Source organism: Phascolarctos cinereus, unplaced genomic scaffold, assembly GCF_003287225.1.
Source record: "Phascolarctos cinereus isolate Bilbo 61053 unplaced genomic scaffold, phaCin_HiC Scaffold_4;HRSCAF=312, whole genome shotgun sequence".
Taxonomy (NCBI): Eukaryota; Metazoa; Chordata; class Mammalia; order Diprotodontia; family Phascolarctidae; genus Phascolarctos; species Phascolarctos cinereus.
This window is the reverse complement of record NW_027555847.1, coordinates 421335033-421360010: the sequence shown is the minus strand read 5'-3', so window position 1 is coordinate 421360010 and position 24978 is coordinate 421335033. Positions and strand designations below refer to the sequence as shown.

The window sequence follows — 24978 nt, the reverse complement described above, 5'->3', positions numbered from 1 at the left end:
AGTTGCTTGCCTTTTCAGTGAGGGTGAGTGGGGAGGGAGGAAGGGAGAAAATTTGGAACCCAAAGTTTTAAAAACACATGTTAAAAATTCTTTTCACATGCAACTGGAAATAAGAAATACAGGAAATGAGGTAGAGAAATTTATCCTGCCCCACAGGAAAATAGAAGGGAAAGGGGATAAGAGAAGGGGGGGAGAGATAGAAGAGAGGACAGACTAGGGGAAGGGATATTCAGAATGCATGCCATCTTGGGGTGTGGGGAGGGGTGAGATGGGGTGAAAATTTGGAACTCAAAATCTTTTGGGAATAAATGCTGAAAACTAAAAATAAATAAATTTAGAAGAAAAAAGCAAACCTAAAAAAAATAAATTTAAATTTAAAAATTTTTTTAAAAATTTTAAAAATTTTTGAAAAGAAACATCAAAAAAAATAAAGTTATGACCTAAATAACTTCCCTACAAATATGAAATTGAAGTGATGAATAGATTAAAGGATTATATCAGGTAGATAAAGAGCCTGAAGAATTATAAAAAAAGGTTAGCAATATTGTACAGAAGGAAGCAACAAAAGCATTGCAAAGAAAATGAGCAAGAAAGCAAAATGGCTGGCTATTGAGGCTTTACACATAGCTGAGAAAAGAAGGGAAGCAAAAAGTAAAGGAGAAAGGGAAAGATATAGCCAAGTGAATGCAGAATTTCATAGAATACAAGAGAAATAAGAAGGTTTTCTTAGATAGTCAATGAAAAGAAAGAGAAGAAAACAATCGAATAAGAAAGACAAAAGATTTCTCCAAGAAAATTAGAGGTATCAGAGTAAAGTTTCATGCAAAAAAAAAATGGTCAGGATAAGAACAAAAATAATGATAGTGATTTAACAGAAGCAGAAGAAATTAAGAAGAAGTGATGAGAATATACAAAAGAATTAGACAAGAAAGATCCTAACATCACAAATATCCACTACAATGTGGCTACTGACCTAGAGTCAGATATCCTGAACAATGAAGTCAATAGGCCTTGGTTAACAATAAGGCTAGCAAAGGTGATAGAAATTCAGCTAAGTTATTTAAAATCCTAACAGATGATGCTGTTAAAGTACTGTACTCAATATGCCAGCAAATTAAGGAAACAATGGTGGCCACTGTACTGAAAAAAGATAAGTGTAAGCCTCAATCCTAAAGAAGGGCAATGCCCAGGGATGTTCAAATTACAGGACAATTGTGCTCATTTCATATGGCAGCAAGGTTATACTTAGGATTCTGCAAGCTAAGCTTCAGTAATAGGTGGATGGAGAATTACCAAAAGAGCAGGCTAGTTTGCAGAGGAATTTGGAGACCAAATTGATAGCATTTGCTGGATTATGAAGAAAGCCAAGGAACTTCCAGAAAATAACATCCATTTTTGCTTCATTGACTACACTAAAGCCTTTGTGTGGATCACAACAAAATGTGTCAAATCTTGAAAGAGATGGGAGAACTAGGTCATCTTGCTTATCTTCTGAGGAACTGTATTCTGGCCAAGATGCAACAGTTAAAACTGAATATGGAATAACTGATGGATTTAAGAGCAGAAAAGGAGTACAATAAGGCGGCATATTGTTACTTTATTTATTTAACTTACATGTAGAGTACATCATGCAAAATGCCAGGCTGGATGAATCAAAAGCCAGAATAAAACTTGTTTGGAGAAATATCAATGATCTTAGATATGCAGATGATACCATTCTGATGTCAGAAAGTAAAGAGGAATTTAGAAGCCTCTTGATGAGGATGAAAGAGAAGAGAGTGAAAGTTACTTTGAAGCTTAAGATCAAAAAGTCTAAGATCTTGGCAGCTGGTCCCATTACTTCCTGGCAAATAGAGGGAGAAGAAATGCAAGTACTATCAGATTTTATATTCTTGGACTAAAAGTTCATTGTAGGCAGTGACTGTAGCCCTGAAATTAAAAGACACTTGCTCTTTGGAAGGAAAGCTGAGGCAAATCTGGACAGCATATTAAAAGGCATAGACATCACCTTGCCAGCAAAGGCCAGCATAGTCAAAGCTTTTTTTTTCTTTCCCTGTAGCAGTATAAAGATCTGAAAATTGGATCGTAAGGAAAACTTAGCACTGCAGAATCAATGCTTTCAAATTGTGGTGCTGGAGAAGACTTTTGAGAGTCCTAGGACAACAGGGAGATCAAATCTATCAGTACTTAAATAAATTAATTCAGGCTATTCACTGGAAGATCAAGTATTGAATATAAAGCTGTGGCCAAATGTGGAGAAGATGGGATTTATTAGAAAAGACCATGATATTGGGAAAAGTTGAAGGAAAAAGGAGGACAGCAGAGAATGAGGATAGATAATGTCATGGAAACAATGAACATGAACTTAAAGACCTTGAGAGATAAAGGAAGATAGAAGAGATTGGCATGCTATGGTCCATGGGCTCACCCCAAGACAGATACGACTCAATGAATGAACAACAGAGAAAACAAAATGGAATTAATTTAGCATTACTTCTTGTTAATGAAAGTATGCAGGTTTTAGTGACCAATTACTTTCTAAGTTCTCACAAGTCATCCTTTAAAAGAACATCTGGAATTTTCTCAATAATAAAATTCAAGCTCTCCCTCTTTATGTGGAAACATTCACCTTCATTTTTTAAAGATTTTTACTTGTTTTCTCTTCTGTACTATCATTCCTTTTCCCCATGATTATCAAATGTGACAATATAATAAGTAATTTCTTTTGGAATCTTGACATTTATTTCATTTGTGCTTAGTGAAGCAACTTTATTTAGAACAATGAGGTTCTCTTGTACTATCTCTTCTCTTATCATTTTGTTAACCATTTGTGTTTCATACTTTCTAATCTGAGATTATTCTTCTTGTTATTGTACAGTTGTTTACAATCATATCTGACTCTTCAAGACCACATTTGTCCTTTTCTTGGCAAATACACTGTAGTGACTTGCCATTCCCCTTTCCAGCTCATTTTAAAGATGAGGAAATTGAGGCAAATAGGGTTAAATGACTTGTCCAAGGTCATACACCTAGTAAGTATTTGAGGCCAGATTTGAACTCAGAAAGACTTCTCTTCTTGATTCCAGGCACAGCCCAGTACTTTATCCACTGGACCACCTAGCTTCCCAATGTCTATTTGAGTTGGGAAAAAAAAAGCAAAATTGGGGTTTTACCCTTTCTGCCTTTTCTTTGTCAGGGATTATTTAGAAATCAGGGTTATTTACCAAAAAAAAGTTGGGGTTGAGGTCTGGAAACAGCTACTTTTAGCTTCACTTAATTGTTTTAAAGCTTAGTACTTACACCAATCATTTGCCACTCCTGGTATTTGGTTCTACTTAACACTGATAATTCTCTTTTTATACCCATATTCTTCTGCTACCAACTGCATTTTAAGCTCCATGAGGACATAAATTATGTCTTATTTTAATTTATTCCAATTGAAATCAACAAACATTTGCTACATATTGTGCATAAGACATTGTCAGGTGAAAAGTACAAAAAAAACCATCAACTGTCATCCTTGTATTCAAGAAACTCTAAATTTATTGGGGAATATCCTATATAAAAGAACAACAATATTATATAAATAGGTGCTGTTAGAGTAAAGTAGAGGGAATATGGTGGCATATAGGATAGTGGTACACTTAGAGTTAGGAAAACCTAAGTTCAAATTCTGCTTCAGATACTTGCTGTGTGACTAGGGGCAACTTCATAAACCTCTCTCAGACTCAGTTTTCTTATCTGTAAAATGGAAATAGGAAGAGCTCCTGCCTCTCTGGGATTATTATGGGGTTTGTTTTTTAAAGTATTTTGCAAACAATATATCTTTCACATACCAGTTTTAAGAAAGTTTTGGAAAAGAGATTGCTTCCAACTGATGGAATTTTTAAGTTCTATGGTAAGAGTGGAGTTTTAACTAGTTCATGAAGGAAGAGGATTCCAAAAGGCAGAGATACAGCAGTTGAGCATTGGAGGAATGAATTATTGAAGCATCCTGGAGGGAGGATATGTTGGAAAATATAAAAATGTGAGACATACTCATTTTGCTTGGAAGATGGAGATCAGAAAGGAGAGTAAATGTAATGTTCAAAAGTTAAGTTGTATCCAGATTGTGAAGGACCTGAAATGAATGTCATTTCCAGCTACATGCAATAGAGAAGCAGTGGGAGGTTTTTAAGCAGTGTGTGATCAGACCTGGCCATTAGAAAATAATAATAATAATAATAATAATAATAATAAAGGACTAGGAAGCTATGGCTTTATGTGCCTTGCATCATGTATTCTTACTTCTAGTCTTAGATGTAGATCAATGTAGGATGTGGTCAATAAATACTTGTTTCTGATTTTTTCTTAATCATATTTTTTGAATTTTATTGGTTTAGGGAACTTCTAAGAAGAAAACACCATTTGCCAATACAGGTTCCAATGTGCTCTGCCAACTTAACAGTTTTAGAGAGTTAACTGGTCCACTTAGATGCTAAATAACCTGCCCAGGGTCTCACAGTTTGGTCTTCCAAATTTTCAAGACTTTCTCTCCACCATGGCTCTCTTGTAATATAGGCATAAAAACTGATAAAATTCTATTGCAAAAAAATTGAGGATCTCATCTGCAGTATTTCCTTTTATCCTTAATGATGGAATGCTTTTTGTGATTATATTAACTGGAAATTATTTCTCTCCTGTCTTTTCTCATTCTTTTAGTTCTATTTCCCCAGAATGCTATTTTTGTTCTCTTTTTCTTTGTTCCTTTTGTGTGTTCATGTTTTGCTCTGCTACTCTTTTGTTTCAACCTTTCTTATTTTGTAACTTTAAATCAAATTTCCAGAATGTGCCAACATCTTCAAGAATTTTGTCTCTGTTCTGGAACAATACTGTTCTTGTCTTTCTGGTAATTTTCTTGATAATATGACAGTTCTGGGAAATAAAAATAGAAAAGTGACTTAGAGATATGACATATGTAAATAAGGTTGTTTCAGGTTGTAGGGTGGCTCATAAAAAGATAAAGGTAGAGACCTTCAAAAGAAAATAAGGAACTAACTTTAATATATTTATTTTCACTGTTAGCCTAAGATTTTGATATATTTGTGGGAGGGGAAAATTGTCAGTAATATTTCTTGAGCACCTAGTGTAAACAGGGAATAATTACAGGCAATTTGTGAATGTATAAGAAACATGAAAGAAATCCAATAGAAGAATATAAGTTATATTGTAGGATAAGTATACATATATAATATGTAATATAAGCTAATAACATAATAGCTAGGAAAGTTGAATACTCACCTGTTTTTAAAAGACAATAGCACGCTCGTAAAATCAAATGTTAAAAGTAATGATATTAACTCATAGCCCACAAAACTTTTTCCTACTGCTGCAGGATGACTGCCTCTTACAAGTCCCCTTCTCTTTTGTCTCAGGCTATCCTCTCTACTTTTCTCCATTAAGTTGTATCTGTACTACTTTCCCTTCCATTCTTTAAGATCAATGAATTAGCAAGCATTTCTTCATGGTATCACAGATGGCCTCAATGCCCAGATTACCTGGGCTCAGAGTCTACCTCTGATACCTGCTGGTCATTTGACCCTGAGCAAGGCACAACCTCTCAGTGCTCTAGAGAACTTTAAGCTCATAATTTGAATGGAAAAATGCCTCCCTACAGTGGTAGAAGGAGTTTTCTCACATGGGAGGTTTCTACAACAAGGAAATGACAGGCCTACTCTTCTTGTGCTTTATTCAGTCTCTGGGATGCTGGGTTGTTGTTGTTTGTCCTTTGTTCTTGAAAACACTATGGCACCAGGAAGGTGATGCCATGACTTGCAAATGAATTGGATTTAAGTGAAGGAGGGCTGTACAAAGTCACCAGCATCACTTTCTCCTCAGAGCCATCTGGATCCAGTGGTAAGATATCAACTGGGAGGACTGGAGATGGCCCCATATACTGTTGTAGGCTGTGGACTTTTTAACCTAAGGTCTCAATTTGCCTGAGGCAATGTCCATTCAAAATGGGGTCACCTAGATAAGAGAGTTTGTGGAAAGTGGTCACATGGAATAAGACTTTTGTTGTAGAATGAGACCAAGTTCTATAGCTTTTTTTTGTTGTTGTTAGTTGGAAAGAATCCACAGAGACAGCTAGGTTAGACTCCATAGCTTAAATCTCTTCTACAGATCTTTGCTTTAAAAATATAGCCATTTAGACACATACTATTTCTTAAAACTCTTGCCTTTCTACACAAGGTATGAGATATTATTCTATTTACATTTTTAAAAAATTTCTTTTTTTCCTCTTCAGTGCAGTGGAAATGTCCATAAATCAGTCAGTGGAATCCCTCCCTAACATAGGTGTAGAACAGCTTTATTCATCTCTGGATTTGTCCAATCATTTCGGATGTTGTCCAGGTGGTTATCAAAATCCACAAGGGTTTTATATGACCTGATGTCCAAGAGAGATGCCGAGACACTCTTGGCTTGTGGTCAGTCTTCACAATAATCATATTGTGGAGCTCTGCACCCCCATTTGTTTCCATGATGCTCATACACATGAATCGTGGGTTCTGTGCTCTCCATTGTAAAATTTGTGTTGTCTACCATTTGAAGTGCGGTGTCATTGAAGCCCTCTGCAATTCTGGAAGCTTCCTTCTTAGCAACCTGGTTTGGACTGGCATTTTTTACATATTCATTAGCTTGATAATAACCAGCAATCACAGAGCTATTATCTTTGCACCATGAATCAATCAAAGTGAGGGCCACCTCCAGCATGGGGGCCAGAACCAGAGTACTGTGGAAGAGGGGATTGCAGTCCACAAAGAGGGTCTAGTGTGGGTTTGGGTCCTTGTGCCATGGCTGCTCCTTGTGAAGCTTCTTCTTCTGGGATATCAATAGTCTGTTGACAGCACAGTAGGGGTACTTGGCCCCATGCAGCACCATCTTGCAGTAGGCCTGGGTGGTCAGCTTCATACCAGCCACAGGCTTGAGATGACGGCAGCTGGGCAGCCTCCCAGACCTGGCTCAGCTCTTCCCCCATGATGTTGCTCTGCTCAGGCCTCAAGGCCTCTCAGTATAGACTGACTGGTTTCGAGGCCTAGCCTGGCCTGGCCCCCCGGGGTGGCCGGCTGCTTTCTCCCCTCTGCCTGGCTCGGTTGGACCACAGCCGTCCAGGTGTCAGGTGTCGGGAAGCACCCAGCCCCACAATAGCTTTTTAAACATCAAACTGAGAACTTTGTGATTCACCTGAGAAGTAATAGGAAACCACTATTGTCTATTGAATGTGTGTATGTGGTGTGAATTAGTTTACAAGCTCAAATCTATGCACCCAATACCCTAATTAGATTTGAGTCTATGTGGAGGACAGATTAGAGTAGAGAGACATTTGAGTCACAGAGACAAGTTAGTATGGTGACTGTTAGTAGAAAGAAAGGGAGAAGGGCCAGAAATGTTGTGGTGATAGAGAGCTGATTAGATGTGTGAGGTGAGTGAAAATGATAAGTTGTATTATCATGGATAAGTTGTATTATTCCTTGTTTTTCAGTCCTGTTCAACTCTTCATGACATCTTTTGAGGTTTTCTTGCCAAAGTCACCGGTGTGGTTTGCCATTTACTTCTCTAGCTTATTTACAGATGAAGAACTGAGGGAAACAGTTAAGTGATTTGCCACACATCTAGTAAGTATCTGAGGCCAAAGTTGAATTCAGGAAGATGAGTGTTCCTAACTGTAGGTCCAGCATTTTATATCCACTTTGCCAACTAGCTGACCCATGGATTATTATCCTTGCAATATTCTATTACAAGGATGCAACTTTGAGTGAATGGAAAGATGTCTGTTTTTGACAAAGAGAAGTTCAAAAAGAAGAAGGTTTGGTACAAGGTTAATGAATTCTGTTTTGAACATCCCTTTCAAAATGCCCGATGAGTAATTGGTGTTGTGGGAGTAGACCTCAGGAGAGAGATTGGACTGGATGTATAGATCTGGGAGTCATCTATATAGAGATGATAATTGAACCCATGGGAGGAGATCACCAAAAGGGAGGCTGTAGAGAGAAAAGATAATTCCATCAACAGAGAGTTGAGGTAAACCCACAGTTAGGGTTGTGATCTGGATGACAATCCAGCAAAATAACAAAATAAAAACAAAACTGAAAACAAACAAACAACAAAACCCTGAGGAAAGGTGGTCAGACAAGTAAGATGGTGAAGTGTTATAGATACAGTGCTACAAAAACCCAGAGATGAGTATATCCATGAGAACAAGGTGATCAAAAAGGTCAAATGATACAGAGAAATCAAAAAGGATGTGAATTTAGAAGGGGAAATTAGGGTTTGCTGCTAAGAGATCATCTATAACATTGTAGAAAGCAGTTTCAGCTGAAAGATTAGGTTGTGATCTAGATTAAAGAAGAATTAGAAGAGTAGGAGGAAAAGGAAGTAGAGGCAGCTGCTGTAGATAAAATTTTCAAAAACTCTGGTGAGGGGGGAAAAAAGGAGGAGAGATATAGGATTATAGCTGGTGAGCAAAACAAGGTTCTTAAATATATATATTTGAAGGATGGGGAAGACTTGTGAATATTTATAAGCAGCAGAGCAGGAAACAATGAGGAGAGAGAGAGAGAGAGAGAGAGAGAGAGAGAGAGAGAGAGAGAGAGAGAGAGACATACACACACACACACACACATGCACATACACAGAGAATTAGATGATACTATGATAACCTGGTAGATAAGATGGGAGAAGATTAACCCATCAGTGAAAGTAATCAACTTGGCTTTTATGTGTCAAATACTGTGCTAAGATTTAGAGATACAGAATCTTTGTCCTCAAGGAGTTTTCATTCTAGTGTTTGAAAGTACATGTATATAAATGAGTACATGAAAAATATAGTCAGGACTGATGGAAACTAAGCTTTGAGGGGAAGACACTAGCACTGTGGTAGATGGGAAATGATTAACTTTTGAAAGTATTGTTTATGATGAGTTCTCAAGAAATCCAAGGTTTCTAGGAGGTAAAAAGAAGAAGGAGAGGATTAAAGACAAGTGTGACAGCCAGAGAAAAGTCATGGAACATACAATGAAGTGTGTGGGGATGGAAATAAAGGTACAGGTACAAGTAGCCTTAGAAAGGTGCAAGGGTCACTTTTTCTTCAGAGATTAATTAAGAGAGTAAAGGAGGAGATAATAATGAGTGGTGTCAAAGATTTATGAGATGAGATGATATCAGAGGGATATAATAAAGTAAAGCCTTAAATTTCCTGCCAAATAATGCAATGAGGTCTTCATTTGTGACAGCTAAGAAATAGGGTGCTGAGAACTTGAGGAGAAAAGAGAATGTATGGAACAACTCTGATAAATGACATAGAGAATTAATTAGAGAGATGCAAAAGGATTTCCTTGCTTCTAGGAGAGCCCAGTTGATATTGGGGGAAGGGGTATTTTAGCCAATGCAGTTTTCGCAGTTGTATGACTTCTTTCAGCTCTCTTTAGAAGCATGGGAGTAAGATCCAGTAAGGAATCCAGTGATAACCATCCAGTACTGGTGATAGGAGAAGAAAACAAGAAATATTAGAGCGGAGGATAGTGTACAATATATCTGATTAACCAAAAAATAGAGACTGAGAAGGAAGGAAAACATAATCTGGGTAGGGGTAATGGACTGGGAAAGTATTATGAACTATGAGGGGCATAGATTGGAGATAACAGGATGAAGAATAGGTTTAGGAAAAGTAAATCATGAGTAAAGATGTAATTAAAGAACATTGCAAAAAGTAATTTCAGATTTCTTGATTGTGGAAATTGGACACATTTAGGCAAAAACAAAAGAAAAAGAGTATTACCATTCCTATGTTCAGTCAAGGTAGAGTGGTGAAAAAAAAGTCATAGGAATTGAGAATATTAAAGAAATGGGAGGTTAAGGCATCTGAAGGAATATCAACATGTACATAGAAGTCCCCTGGTATTAAGGTATAAATTGGGCTAAAGAAGTAGAGGATGAGTCAGACAATGAACTCCCAGGAATGGAGGAAGAAGATATTGGGATCTGAAAAATCACAAATAACAACCTCCAGATCTTTAAGTGGGATAGAGGGATTCTTAGACATAAATGTCTAATGCTGCAATGGACCTGAAATGATTAAGCAGTAAATAATAAGGCCCATAAATAAAGTAAAAGAAATTTGGTTTTTATCATATGAAGAAAGATTGATCAGTGAGTCTTCTATCCTTATTTTTATGAAGAATTATTATGTATGAGGAAAGGAAAGTGTATCTTCCACATGAAACTTTCATAGAAGACAATGGCTATAAAACTCAATTAATAGGATTCAGGTTAGTTATGATAAAGGCCATCTAGAAAATATGTTTTGTTTTCTTTTTAACTTCAGAATAACTTGTATTAAAAGTTTGTGCAATATCAAAATTCCATTTCCTGGTTAAGATTTTTTTAAATCTCCATTTCTATGGAATGGATTGAGTAAATGAGTTCACTGGGAGGATTTATCTATCTTAGATACTTCTCCAAGCTGTTTTTTTTCTTTTTTTTCTTTTTTTTTTCTTACTTCACAAATAAGAAGTCTATTATATTTAGGTAAATTAGGTTCAAGAGTACACTGAACAGTTTCAGAATTTAGATTAGATTGCTGGTGAGGCAAAGGAAGAATGTAACTTGTTTAATATATATGGGTAGAGACTTGGTCTGAGTTTGACTCATGAGAAACTCCCAGGTGAGGAAACATCTTTTTACCTATATAGGTCACTACCTTCTCACATCTTAAGCATCTTAGAGATTTGTACTGTTGTTAATTAACTTGCCCAGGGTCATACAGCCAGTAGGTATCAGAGAGAGAACTTAATAGGTGTTCTTGACCCAGAGACAGTACCCTCTCCCCTACATAATGTTGCCTGTCATATGTGATGGATTAGAGACTCTGAAGCTGCAATTATAACTTGGTTAAGTAAATAGTACAAAGATAATATCACATTGAAGAATATGACACTTTGTCTTCCCTATCTAACTATGGTACTCAGTTAAGATTCTTCCAACACATCCTGCTAGGTTATTTGCTTTAATTCTTGAATGATTTCTTTTACATTATTTCCTTTCCTGTGACTTACATAAATACATAATTGTGAATACTTGTTGCATTTCCCACACCTTGTATGCATTTCATGTTCTTATAGGAAAATGCTTAATTTTTTAGAAGAAATCTGTATCATAGATTATTCAATCTTTAATAATTTTTGATTTTACAGAAACAAAAACTATCTGTGGGAAGGAGATTTAGTAGAAATGCTGATATTTTTAGCTTCAACTATTTAACACAAGCATTTACTTTAATTTCCCTGCCTTTGTGATTCAGTATTGAAACATTGGGAAGTATTGCAAGCCTTCTAAAGAATCCTTTTTATTCTCAGTTGTTTGGTGTTGCACTGGATTCTTACCGAGAATGAATCATGCAGCACACTGTCTGCTATACTGTTTTATAAGAACTCTATGAACAAAGACAATATTTATAAATAAATAGATTTTTCTCAAATAACTGCAGATGAAATAGAATGTGGTTATTAGACAAGAAAACTCTTTTGTTCCTCCTGACAAAATTCTACCTATTTTATAAGGCTCAATGTCACAATAAAGTAGAATTTAGAAAATGAGTTTAGTCCCTTAGATCAAAATCAGAACAGAAGCTTGGAATTGATTTTACAAGCATAATAAATACATTTATGAGTTTAAAAAAAACAGTTCAGTATATTAAAGGAAAACTGAATTCTCCTTTCTCAAGATTTTTTTTTCTTCTTTTTTTATATGAGAGCTGTTTTCTCTAAAGAAATCAAGAACTTTTTTATATTCAATCTTGGAAGAATTACATTCTGAACTAGAAAACAGCTGCCTTTCACTTCCATTCATGATGATATGAATTGGCTCCTCCCCTCAAAATGTTAACAACAACAACAATAATAATGTATTTCTGACAATTGTAAGCATTTTCCTGCAATTAAAAAATATTTAGGTATGTGTGTGTTTTATCACAAAATAGAAAAAAATAGTTTCACATTTCTTTATACTCTATTTTCTCTAAGGGCTTATCTATGTATATTTGAACAAATCAGTCATATCCCAGTAGTTTATTAAAAAAAAATCTCTGACTTCAGCACTGCTGGTGAAGCAATCAAGTAGCCCCATCATGCAAAGCTCCCGTTTAATAATTACTGGAGCAAAGTAGTTGCACTAGCCATGTAGTCTTAATGATATTCAAGTCTTGGATGAATAGTTTACTTAGTTGAAAGTATCATGCTTTTAACTATTAATTCTTCAGAATATACTAATATAAGCTATTTAAAAATCATTTCTAATCTGTAATCTCTAAGTATACCTTTGTACTGAGACCCAAATGCAAGAATGGGAAGGGCAAGTGCAAGGAATAGAAAAAAAGAAAATAGGTGAGGAGAAAGAGTTGCGTACTGATGAAAACAGAAACCCAACACGATGCCTATGCAGATTATGCCACATGGAATCTCTTTCCCTTTATCTTCTACACATGGTTATTGTTTTGCAGCTGCTAAGTTTTGATTGGTACTTATCAAGGAAGTTTTTTCTCTGTGTTTATAAGTTCTACTCTACAGGAAAATAATGTGAAAGTATGGCAAAACACTAAGGAATCTCACAAAGAACTCATAGCTCTGAAATTAAACCATTGTTCAATGACTCAACATCCAGCCCAGATCACAGAACTGCAAACTAACACTGAAGTGAGTGTAGTTCTTGATTGGTGGCCACTGTTCAGTGCGAAGTAGACACCAATTTCAAGAAGTTATTATGCTTTTTATAGTCACATATGTATTTTTCACCATTTCTTCTTCCTGAGAGTATTTCTTTTTTTAATTGAGAAAGAAAAAGTTCAAAATATTTTAAGAAAACTCTAGGGGATTATTTAATATGAATTATTTAATCTTTCCAGATTATGGATCACTGGTCCTTATTTTCTGATTTACAGGAGATTCAATTGTTATAAACTCAGGAGACACCTTGCCCCAACCTAACAGTACTTTGAGAAGCTATAAAATAAGCAGCATTTGTAAGACTTTAGACCAAAGGGAAAAGAAGTCCCCTTTAAGCCCTGCCCTCCATGGTTAGTCAACAAGTATTTATTAAACACTTACTATGGGCTAGGCAGTGAGCTAAGCATAAGGAAATAAAATTATGTGGATAGCAAACATAGCCTCTGGCACTAGGTTCTGCTAATGAGTTTTTACAAATTGGGTATAAGAAACATCAAAGATTACATAAAATTCTATACTTATCTCAATACCCACTTGGGTCAAATTCTTTAAGATACCTGCATTTTTTTTAGGTTGTTAGGAGAATGTGGAATGTAGAAAAGGGGTGTGTGTGTGTGAAAGAGAGAGAGAGAGAGAGAGACAGAGAGAGAGACAGAGAGAGAGAATGAGAATGGTTGATTGAGACAGAGAGAAAGAGACAAAAACAAGAAGAAACAGACTCAGAGAAAAATATAGAAGGAAGCAAAGAGATATGGACTCAGGCAAAGGAGTGTTATTGTTTTGAAGTTTGGGGGTTTTTCAAATTCCAAAGATCTTTTGGAAAATTCTGCTTAGAGTCCTCAAATTTCTCACTGTGACTTCAGAACTTTTTTTTCTCTTCTTTTTTCACTTCTATAATTTTAGGTTGGTATGTTTTTATACCCTTCAGGGAAAGAAGGTAATAATTAGACTGATTATTCCTGTTGAAATAGAATAATAATTTTGTTCACAAAGATTAAACCAGTTCTAGAGGATCATAGAATCAATCGTGTAAAATGAGTGTAAGGTACAAGACTTCTCTATGATTCCATATCTTGTTGTAAAAATCAAACAATGTGTTTGAGATAAGAGACAGATGGGATGAGGTGAGGGTTGATTTCTGTGTCAAATAACAGATCCAACAAGATCAAAGGAGTTAATTATACATTGTAGAACAACATATGTTCCTTCTCTGACAATCTTGATCCCATGTAGTATTCAGAAAACCCCTGAAACTGTTATAAAATCTGATGCCACTAGACTGAGCATCTGTGAGCTTTTCCATCATTTGGTAAAAACAACACTTTATAGTCATTTCAAGCTCATTTAGCCACATCATACTCTGATGTGGAGACATAGTAGTATTGCTTCAGTTGACTGAGCAAAAACAGAACTTAGATGAAATATATGTGGATCAACAAATATAACTACTCATATCTCTCTCTATTAGTTTATTATCATTAATAGTTTGTTTCCCCACTAATCTACTTCTCCGTGTTATATATTTTTAAAGAAACAAAACTGAGTGTAATTGTCCTAACTGGAAAACAAAATTATTCTGACAGGTCATTGAGAAAAATATTTTTAAAACATAAGCCCTTATTAAATCATTACTCTCCTACAACAACCATGACCCAAGGCCACACAAAAGGGTCAATCTCTTTTAACTCATAGAAAATGTGTCAATTAGGGCAGCTGGGGATGCAGTGGTTAGGCCTGGAGTCAGAAAGACTCATCTTCCTAAGTTCAAATCTGGCCATAGACACTAGCTGTGTGACACTGTTTGCCTTGGTTTCCTCATCTATAAAATGAGTTGGAGAAGGAAATGACAAACCACTCCAGTATCTTTGCCAGGAAAACCCCAATTTGAGTCATGAAGAGTCAGTCATGAATGAAAACAACCAAATAATAACAATATGTCAAATGCATTCCACAGTTAACCACCAATACTAGTTGGTTTCATCAGGTTGTACATCCATTATGATGGTAGTCTTATCTACATGAGAGCCTAGATCACCACCAGACCATCTCAGGGAAGCAGGTGTAGACCAAAACAGGTGTATGTGGTACACTCAAATCAAAAAACACCTCATTAATATATTCAATCAAATTATTTGTGCCAAGTATGTATTTATGCTTAGTAATACTTTGTTTTTGTTATTGTTCAGTTGTTCAGTCGTTTCCAATTCTTCACGAACCCATGAACCATCGCACGCCAAGTCTTTCTCATTTCACCAAAGAAATGTGAAGTTTATAGTAATAATACATTTTAATATTTCCTATTCCTCTAGGATTGATTCTCCTAACTGTTGATGTTCGTTTTCATTTTAATTAATATTCTACATTCCCAAGTTCCCAACTGGGCCACATCTGAAAGACATTCTTACAATTACAATAATTTCCTTCATTGAAACTTATCACTAAGAAACAGATTGTTTCAATATTATTTTTTTTCTTCTCACCTTTATAAAATTATTTAAATAAATAATTTTGTTAATGGAATAAGGCACCTATCATAAGATAAAATACATTTTAAAAGAACTACTTAAAGTTTCCCATTATTTCAATTTAAAATTATGTATGAAAACTATGAGATGAAAAGATTTTTTTTAAAAGAGACTACATAGCTGACATTCGGAAGTTTGAGGTTAGGTGTATAATATAGTCATTTCCTCATAGAGGTAAGAATGACCTACTATACCTCTTACCAGGGCTCCAGATAGTAACCCTGAAAGGTTCCTATCTTCTTTCAAAGTTCAGGTAAATCATGCTGTGTGTGACCCCTCCCAAAAACCTTTTTATGCAAGAAAAGCTCATGCTAGAACTGGTATCAAGGATATCCCTGAAGAAGAAACAGATCTCAAAGGAAGAGTCTAATAGGTATGGGATAGGGTAAGAAGAACAGCACCCTCCAGTTTGCTTTGCTTACACACACACAAACACACACGCACATACATACATAAGGAGTGTTTATTGACTAATATTTGTGTGCGATAGGTCTTATTTTAGAGGGAATTTGTTGAGGTATGTCAATTGTTCTACCACATTCTTCAATAGTAAACCATTTATTACATGTCTACTATGTTCTAGGTACCATGTTAGCCACTGGGGAATACAATTTAAAATTTGAGTCCCTGCCCTCAAGGAGCTTACACTCAACTTCCTCCCTGACTTATTGTCTATATCTTGAAATGTGGTTCAACCTTAGGGAGATCTTATCACTAGTTTTCTTACTTGCACTTCTCTCTCTCACCCCTATCTCCTGAAATGAGCTGAACATGAGCATTCACTGGTATAGGCTGAAACTTTGTCACTTAGAATAACAATAACAGGCTTTCACATGTTATTTCACACTCAAGAATATGGTGAATCATGCAATAAGTTATAGTCAATAGTTGGTGATACAAATACTCCCCTGTAGTGCTACAGGTAGAAAACTTTCATAGGATTAGAATCAGGGTTGGTACAAAGATCAAAAAATTATCTGAAGAGATACCAAAGAGATAAGATCCAGAGATCAAGGTTCAGAAAGACCATCCCAGAGGGGAAAAAAAAAGAAACATGACTGCAATCCACAAAGAGCTATTTGTAACATTTAGCTCTGTCCATAGGTATATTTGTATTTATGCCAAACTGAATGAGGCTGTGCCCCATTTTCCAGCTTCCTCTGAATTAGCTGTGGCTCTATAGCTTCCATTGCCATTCAAATTACTCTCTAAGGAAAGGGCCTTCTCTAAGTAGCAACAAATGTCATCTAGCCGACTGCTGACATTAAAATCTAGGCAGAAAAACTATTTGGGCAAATTCCAGAGTTGGAAGATGGTGAATATTTTGCTTGCAAGGCTAAAGGAGGGTTTTTTTTAATCAATATTGCATTTTGTGTCTGTGGAGTAAATGTTTATTTCCTCAGAAGCACATTTTGTGAGTATGCATGCTCTGTAGCTCAGCATGGTTTATTTACTGGTTACATCTTTGAGTCCAATTTTACTATAACTTAGTTATTCTGCTTTAAGATTAGTATATTTTAAATCACACTGGTAAACATCCACCATTTATTATGAATAAATTAAAAAGGTTTTTTGAAGCACTTAATGTGTGCCAAGTACTGTGCTAATTGCTGGAGATATCGATTTAAAAAAAAAGAAAAGGAAAGGAAAACAAGGCAGTCCTGCTCTGAAGAAGCTAACACTCTAATTGGGGGAAATGACACATTAAAAAATAAATCAACTACAGGCCAGATGAGAGGACTCAAAATCCAAAGAATATAATAGTAGGCTGAGTGTCTTTTAGGCTCCACAAGTAGGTATATTACATATCTTAAATAGAAGCTAAGGACTATAGGGTATATAATATTGGTGTTTGATGATTTAGAGTACTCAAATATTATCTATGTTTCTATTGCTTTTAAGGTAGTTATTCATTAAGTAACATCTTACCATTCTGAAAAAGCAACCTCCAAGGATTTCTGATCCTGATCTATATGTAGCACTTGGCATGGATGTGGCCAACTTTACACTGTCTGGTCTAGGATTAATAGAGATGAACCACCACCACTTGACTGTAATTCAAGCCCTTACATGGTCCTATGGATAGCCCTGTTACATGAGAATATATAAGCCAATGAAGCTCTTGAGTCCTCATTGATGTGCTTCTTATTATACCAAATGAGTCACCATGGAACCATTAATTGTTAAATATAAAATATTTACCTTATGACAAAGCAAAAGTTACAATAATTAGTACATTAAACATCAGTACCTTTTTAACATAAAGTAAATGAAAGAATAATGTATATATTTTAGGTCAATCATATACCTTGTTCACACTCTAACACCAATACACCTATACGCACATTGTGCTTAAGGGAGAGAGTGTATATATGTGTATACTTGACAGAGAGGTATATCAGTGGGGAAAGTACAACAGTTCAGGATGATTCATATCTCTTGACTGTATATCTTGATGTCCTTGTTCCCTTTATGAACAATTAGCAACAGAAGAAGTCTCTTTTCTGCTAGCTATTTTATGATATAATTTATGAAATCCACGTTTAATTTGTTTCAAAAATCAGTATAGTCTCCCTCAGTCTCCAAACATTTATTTAATATTTGTGAGTTGTAACATCTCAAGTTCTTAAAAAAAAAGTCACAAAAATGAACTAGGGGAATATAATGTCCTCGTTTCTCTGCCCTCAAATAGATCCTCCAAGTTTTCTTTCTGGTCCCTCATGTTTGTTCTTTCATTTGAACAGAAATTTAAAAAAAAAATTCTTCACCCATATATTTTGTCAGTTTTTCAGGAACAAAATTACTTCATTTGCCCCAAGCAACAACTAAACCATTTACATGCAAAGGGGAACATATTTTATCCTTTGCAAATTAAATTGATCCTTTATTTTCATTCTACATTTTCTGCCCCAATATTCATTTTCTGTCTTCTTCATCAGCCAGACTGCTCAGACACAAAATACATAGTACCTTGCAAAGTCAAAATAACTTTCATGTGACATAGCCAGTACATTTATTTCAACTGTCTAAGTGATGAATGTTTATCTCCACATGATTGTTTCAGCTTTGGAGATTTATATCAATTGTTATGATTTCATCCCATTTTGGCAACTTGGACATTCTCATATATTAACACAAATGAGTTGGTGATATGCTTCTTGGCAAATGGAATGTCAAGTGCTGAAGAGCCAAACAATAAAAAGTAGAATAGTTTGGGGATGTTAAAGAAAAATTAGAGCAATTTTAAGACAAGAATTGAATAACTCTTTTTAGAAGAGCACATTTAATTTTTCACTACTACTAATACCATGTATTGATATAAAGTTTAAATACTTATAGATCTTAATATATAACATCTTAATTGATGTCATTTCTGAACTTTTATTTCTATTTCCACATTAGAAACACAAGTAGTAGTTTTTGCAAAATGTTACTGAATGTAGCTGTTTCAAATTATAAAGGTAACCTGTTTGTAAAACACAAACTTTCTTTTATCAAATGCCAAGTGAGTGACAAGGGCATTTTTATTGTAGCTAAAATGGTTAAAAGATGTTAGATAGATATAGATGCCATAGACAGATATCTATGTACCTATATTTATATATGTAATATATAATGATTATGTTACTATGTTTTGGCATTTACACATAGACTTAGCCCCAAGTCCAAATCCCCTTAATTAAAGGATTTGTTCTGTGAAGTTTGGATTCAGTCAAAGGGCCTCATTTGAGGACCTAGAACACCACATGTGGCCTTGAGGACACAGGTTCCCTACTGCTGGAATAAAGAAAGGGCTGAATTTGTAATTTCATCAGTTGCAAAACTCATGGAAGAGGAAATTCCTTCTACACATGCACTTTGGTACCTTTTCTAAAAGACATCTGTATGGCGCAGTGGATAGAGATTTGAGTGAGGAATACCTGAGTTCAAATCCAGATTCAGGCACTTCCTAGCATTTTGAACCTGGGCACTTAAACTCGTTCTGTATCAATTTTACAATCCCCAAAGTGGGTATAATAAGCACAACTATCTCTCAGGGTTGTTGTGGGGATAAAATGAGATATTTGTAAATGGTTTGGAAAACTCAAAGCTTTGTAATGCAAGTGGCTACGGCTGCTACTACTACTACTACTACTACTACTACTACTACTACTACTACTGCTACTACTACTACTACTACTATTACTACTACTACTATTACTACTCCTCTATACTACTGTATAGAGTTACATATAGCACTAAGCTTAAATGATTTGTATAAGGTTGCATAGCCTATATGTGTCAGATTATGAACTTGAACTTGGGTCTTTCTGGTTCCAAGAGAAGGAATTCATCTACTCTGATATAGTGCCTCTTATTACACATATACACACAAATATCTATTTGTGGTAAGAGAGTAAGGATATTGTTGAGATTAGACATAGATTTATAAATGGATTCCTTGACATTTGAACCTAATTCTTCCATGGGTGAATAGAAAAATGAAATTTCCCTTGGCATTCACTTATAGAACAGGTCATGTTCAAAAGTGGAGCCCAGAAAGGAGGTTTTTTTTTTTTTTAATGGTTAGGTAGAAGTTACCTTCTGTATGTACAATGTGTGGAAATATATTCTTAAAACAAAGATAATTTGCTTTCTCCCCCCGACCTTTTGTATCATGCGCACATATACTCATGAACCTTTTTCCTTTTTAATAGAATGCCATGATTTACATGTGTAGAAAAAAAAATTCCTAGACAAGAGTAGCCCTGTACTTATTTTATCAAACACTCTATATTTAGCCCCTCGTTAGTGACTTGAGATTTAGTGACCTAGTAGAATATTCTGTATTTATTTGGACAGTGTAGCTAGCTATTTATGAAATACCCCCATAACCTCTATGATTAATCTGTGGCCAAAAGTCTCATATTAGAGTAGGAAGTAAAGTCTATTCCAATTTAAATTATATTTGCTATTATATTGAGAAATTATATTGAATAATGCTGATATAATAAATGTATCCAAAATATTTCTGTAGCTTTCATTAAAGTTAAAGTTCAAAGCTTCATTTACTTCATATGATATAATACATATTATATATTTTGAAATAACCTGATAAGATATAATTAGTAAACTCAGCTATTCAAAAATATATATTTGGATCACATCTTATTATGACTAAATAGCTAATTAGGATGTTATATTCTTTAAGAAGTTACTTCAGATCCCACAGTTCTCTGCTTTAAAATCAGGGAGTAAGGTAGATCATAATGCTGTGCATTCTAGTATACCTGCTTTGTAAATGTCCATATTATCTACAGTGAACTTCTGATCTCATTAGGTACCCCCTTTGCAAATACATATACTAAGCCCTCTATGATTTCTTATCTCATACAGTAGTTGGTCATGTCTTTCCATAAAACTTCGAAAGAAGTTTCTCCCAATATGCCATTGGTCTTCCTCTGATTCTTCATGTTTCATGGCTGCCAGGGCAATTAAGTGTATGTCCAAGTGTTATCAATCATTCTAAGATTGACCCACCTCTTTTCTGACCAAGATCTTAACTTCAGATCTGGAAAAATACCACAGAGGTTATATTATCTAATTACTCACTTTACACTAGGCCTAGAGAAGTTTATGAGATAATATTTGTAAGACCCATAGCATAGTGCCTGGCAAATAATAAGTATTTAATAAATGCTTATTCCTCTTCCTCTATGCCTCCCTCAAACAGGTAGTATGTCACAGAGCTCAGATTCAAACTCAGATCCTTTGATTCCAAATACAGAGTTCTTTCCATTGAATCGTGGGGCTTTCTATGTCCTTGATGATGTCTTCAATTTTTACACACAGCTTGAATTTAATTCATCACTAATGAAAATTGGGAAAATCAAATTGATTCTATTTTGTTATTTATTTCATTCTGCATCACAATCAACATTTTTATAACTGCCTAAGTCATGTTTTATTTGTCTCAGAGTTAAGTTAAGGAAATTGAGTTCCTATATATCACTCTTTGTCTCTGAGTTAAGTTTAGAAGTTCAGCTCTCCTGTTAATCACTGTTCTAGTCTTGCTTCAGAGAAATCTATTATCCCTGAAGGTTGGAGGTGGATGCCAGGGAGTCTGTTATATTATCCAATGTAGTCTGGTCCACTATGGCTTAACTCTTCTTGCAGGTGGATTCAAACAGTGAATATTTCTTAGGACAGCATGGAGAGAGGGGTTGTTAGTAGCCCCTCATCCCCAATTTCTGGACAATCATATTATTTCTCACACCTATATTGCTATAGATTTTGTAACCAGTCACATTATTTCCCCCCATCTATGATACTTCCCTCTATTCTGGATGTTACTCCTTTTGTCCATAGAAGAGATCTGTCTCCCACATTAAGAGTCTTAGCTTTTTTGAGGTGGGGGGGTGAGCCTGGATTTATTGGCAAATTTGTGTTGTCAATAAATTATACTCAGAACATTGTGCCTCAGTTTACCTTGATTTTAATTGACACCAATAATACACCAGGGCTTATCTACATTTACTAAACATTGTCTTTTGGGTCACCTGTAATTGTGAGTTAGTCTATTGATATCACTTTGAGCTGGTCTTCAAAGCAGCAAGATATAGATTCAAGTTCTACTTCTGACAAATACTGGCTATGTGATCTGCAGCAAGTCACTCAATATTAATGAAAAGGCAGTGGATTGATATGCTTACTTTACCATCTGTAACATGTCTTTATGAGTATACCTTCTAAGACATAAGTTGTAGACCAGTTGCCAATCCATATCAGTCTAGATTAGAAGATGGATTTTCCTTATTAGGAACTCCTTACATCAGAAATCATAGATCTGTTCTCTCTCTTCCTCTCTCTCTCTCTTCTCTCTCTCTCCTCTCTCTCTCTCTCTCTCTCAATATAAAATATATGTATACATATATGTATACTTATATGTATGTGTGTATGCAAATATGTGTTTGTGTGTATTAGAGAGATAGAGATAGAAATATGTAGTGGTATATTACATGTAACCATCTATTCAAAGAATTGCATGGGGCATTCTCAGACATATATATATATATATATATATATATATATATATATATATATTATATATGCATGTACACAAATATACGTATATCCATGCATATGTGTATATACACATATGTATGTGTAGATATGTATATGACAGCAGATGCTTATATTCTTTTTTTGCTAACCTTTTTAAGGGGGATATGGGGCTGTACAATCCATTTACAACCATTTCCATTCTTTTGTAAATTTCCTCTACTTAAAATATCTTAAAAATTGATTCCTAGGTGCCTTTAAAATTGTCACTGCCAAAAAAACTAGGCAATATTTTCCAACTAAATCTGAAGTGTAATTCTCCATGCCTCACATATTAAATCCAGTATGAAGACCATCGAGTCCAAATGCAGTGGCAGATTTCCCCCTCTCCATGCTACTCATAGCACTTTGCCTAGACATATACACTATAATTTCACTATATAATAAACATAAAAAATAAATTCTACTGTTAGATATTAAGCTTCTTGAGAATGGGGTAAGTGATGTATTTAACTCATAGCACCACAATATCTATGACACCTCCTTAAACAGGGTCTTAAGTGAATTGAAGTGAACTTTGAGAATATCTCTAGTAACATAGGGATCTGTACTTGGCCATATCATATTTAACAATTTGATCTATTTAGATGAAGAGATCACAGAGTAACAAAACACCAGAAATGGAAGAGATCAGAGATAATCTAGTCCAAACTTTAATTGATAAAGGACACCTTCTGCATGATGCCAGCCAACTGGCCATCCCAACATTGAAGTTCTTCAGTAACACAGAACCTAGCACCTTCCAAGATAATCCATTATGCTTCAGGGAAGCTATAATTATGCTTCAGGGAAGCAACATAAAGCATACAAAGTTATCCTTGGAGGCAGGAAAACTGGGTTCAAGTCTTCTCTCTGACACAAATTGGTCATGTGACCCATATCAAGTGAATTTTCTGTGTCCTAGGCAATTCTCTAATACTGCAAATTGCAGAGGAGGTGATGATCTGAATTCATAGGGGACATTCCTCACTAGGAGCTCCCTAAATCAATTAAATTATAGGTCTAATAAAAATTAAGAAGTCTTTGATTATCCCTAAATTTATTTGCTTACAACTTCTAATCCTTCAAGCAGACTAAGTCTAATCATTCTCAACTTAACACTTGCTATCTTGGTGATAGCTATTATCTTCCAGTTGAGTCCTTTCTTCTCTGGGCAAAATATTTTCATGCCTTTCACCATTCTTTATATCAGATAAACTCAAGACTTTTCACCAACTTGGCTGGTCTTCTTCAGATGCTCTCAAGGTTATCATTGTCTTTTCTGACATTTGTGCACAATGCCCCAAATGTGGTCTGACAAGGCTCTTAAGGCAGTCCAAGATTACATTTACTTTTTTGGCTCCCATGTCCCACTATTAGAAGCAATGTGTTTTGTACATTGTATAGATTTCTACTCTCGGAGTCAGAAAGACCTAGGTTCAAATTTCACATCTGATATTTAATTAACCCTGTGATCCTGGTCAAATTATTTAGCCTCTATGTAGCTCAAGAATTTTCAGAGGTCCCAACTATTAAGTCAAAGACAAATTTTAATAAGCTTTGGTAAAGGAAATTCCATACCAGAAATTCCCTGTGCTCCTAAACTTTAAAGCCATTATTTATTCAAATACATTGTATTGTTCACTTATATTGAGGTTGCTGTCTGGTAAAAATTCTAAATATTTTAGACAAAATACTAAAGACACTACCCATATTTCCCCACCACCACTGCAGTTATGATCTTGCATTTATTACTATTAAATTAATATTATTTGAATCCTACCTATTAGGATCTTTTTTGATACTGCTTCTCTGATCTCATACTTTAGCTATCTCAGAGAACTTTTTTTTTGTTAATGAAAATTAAAAATTACAGTTATAAGTTGCTTTAACATTTTAACTAAAATGTTTAACTAACATTTTAGATTACTAAACATAGAGCCCTGTGGTACTGTACTAGAAACTTCCTCTCATCATTGCTTCAAACTATTAATGACTAATCTTTGGGTCTAACCATTCAGTTTCTTCCAAATCCATTTGATTGTCCTATTACCTAACCTAGATTTCTCGATCTTTTCCATATGAATAACATGAGTCCTTATCAAACACTGTACTAAAATATTAGCATTGACAGGCACCCCTGGTCTACCTGTTTTGTGATCTTTTCAAAAGAGGAAATAAAGTTAATTTGGCATGCCTCATAATTAATGAAGCCATACTGTTTTATTATTATTATTATTATCATTTTCCTTACCATACTTTCACTAACCATCCTTTTAATAATGATTCATTAACCCTTTTGTTAGCCATTTTTCTTTCCTTTCAAGTTCAAAAGCCATTTTCTTTAGCAGAAGAAACAGTATTAAAATAATACTAGAACAATTTTGTTTTCCATTCATTGTCCATAATAATTTCTTCACCCACCCTAAGCAGTGGACCCATATATCTTTTCTTCCTTTATCTGTCCCCACTGTATGTTAAAAATGACAACAACAAACCTTTTTGCTGCATTTCATTTTCTTTGCCAGCTTCAGCTTATTCTTATTTTTAGCAATCCAGATATTATTATTACCTTGTCATGCTACATATTATATTCATGATCTGTTATCTTCCCT

The 24978-nt window shown here is 35.0% G+C and overlaps 1 pseudogene; it reads right to left on the bottom strand.

Annotated features, from left to right (window-relative positions):
* Positions 1-6327: 6327 nt before the first annotated feature.
* LOC110202598 (ER membrane protein complex subunit 8 pseudogene) lies at positions 6328-24635 on the bottom strand (annotated as a pseudogene).
* Between the last annotated feature and the right edge of the window lie 343 nt (positions 24636-24978).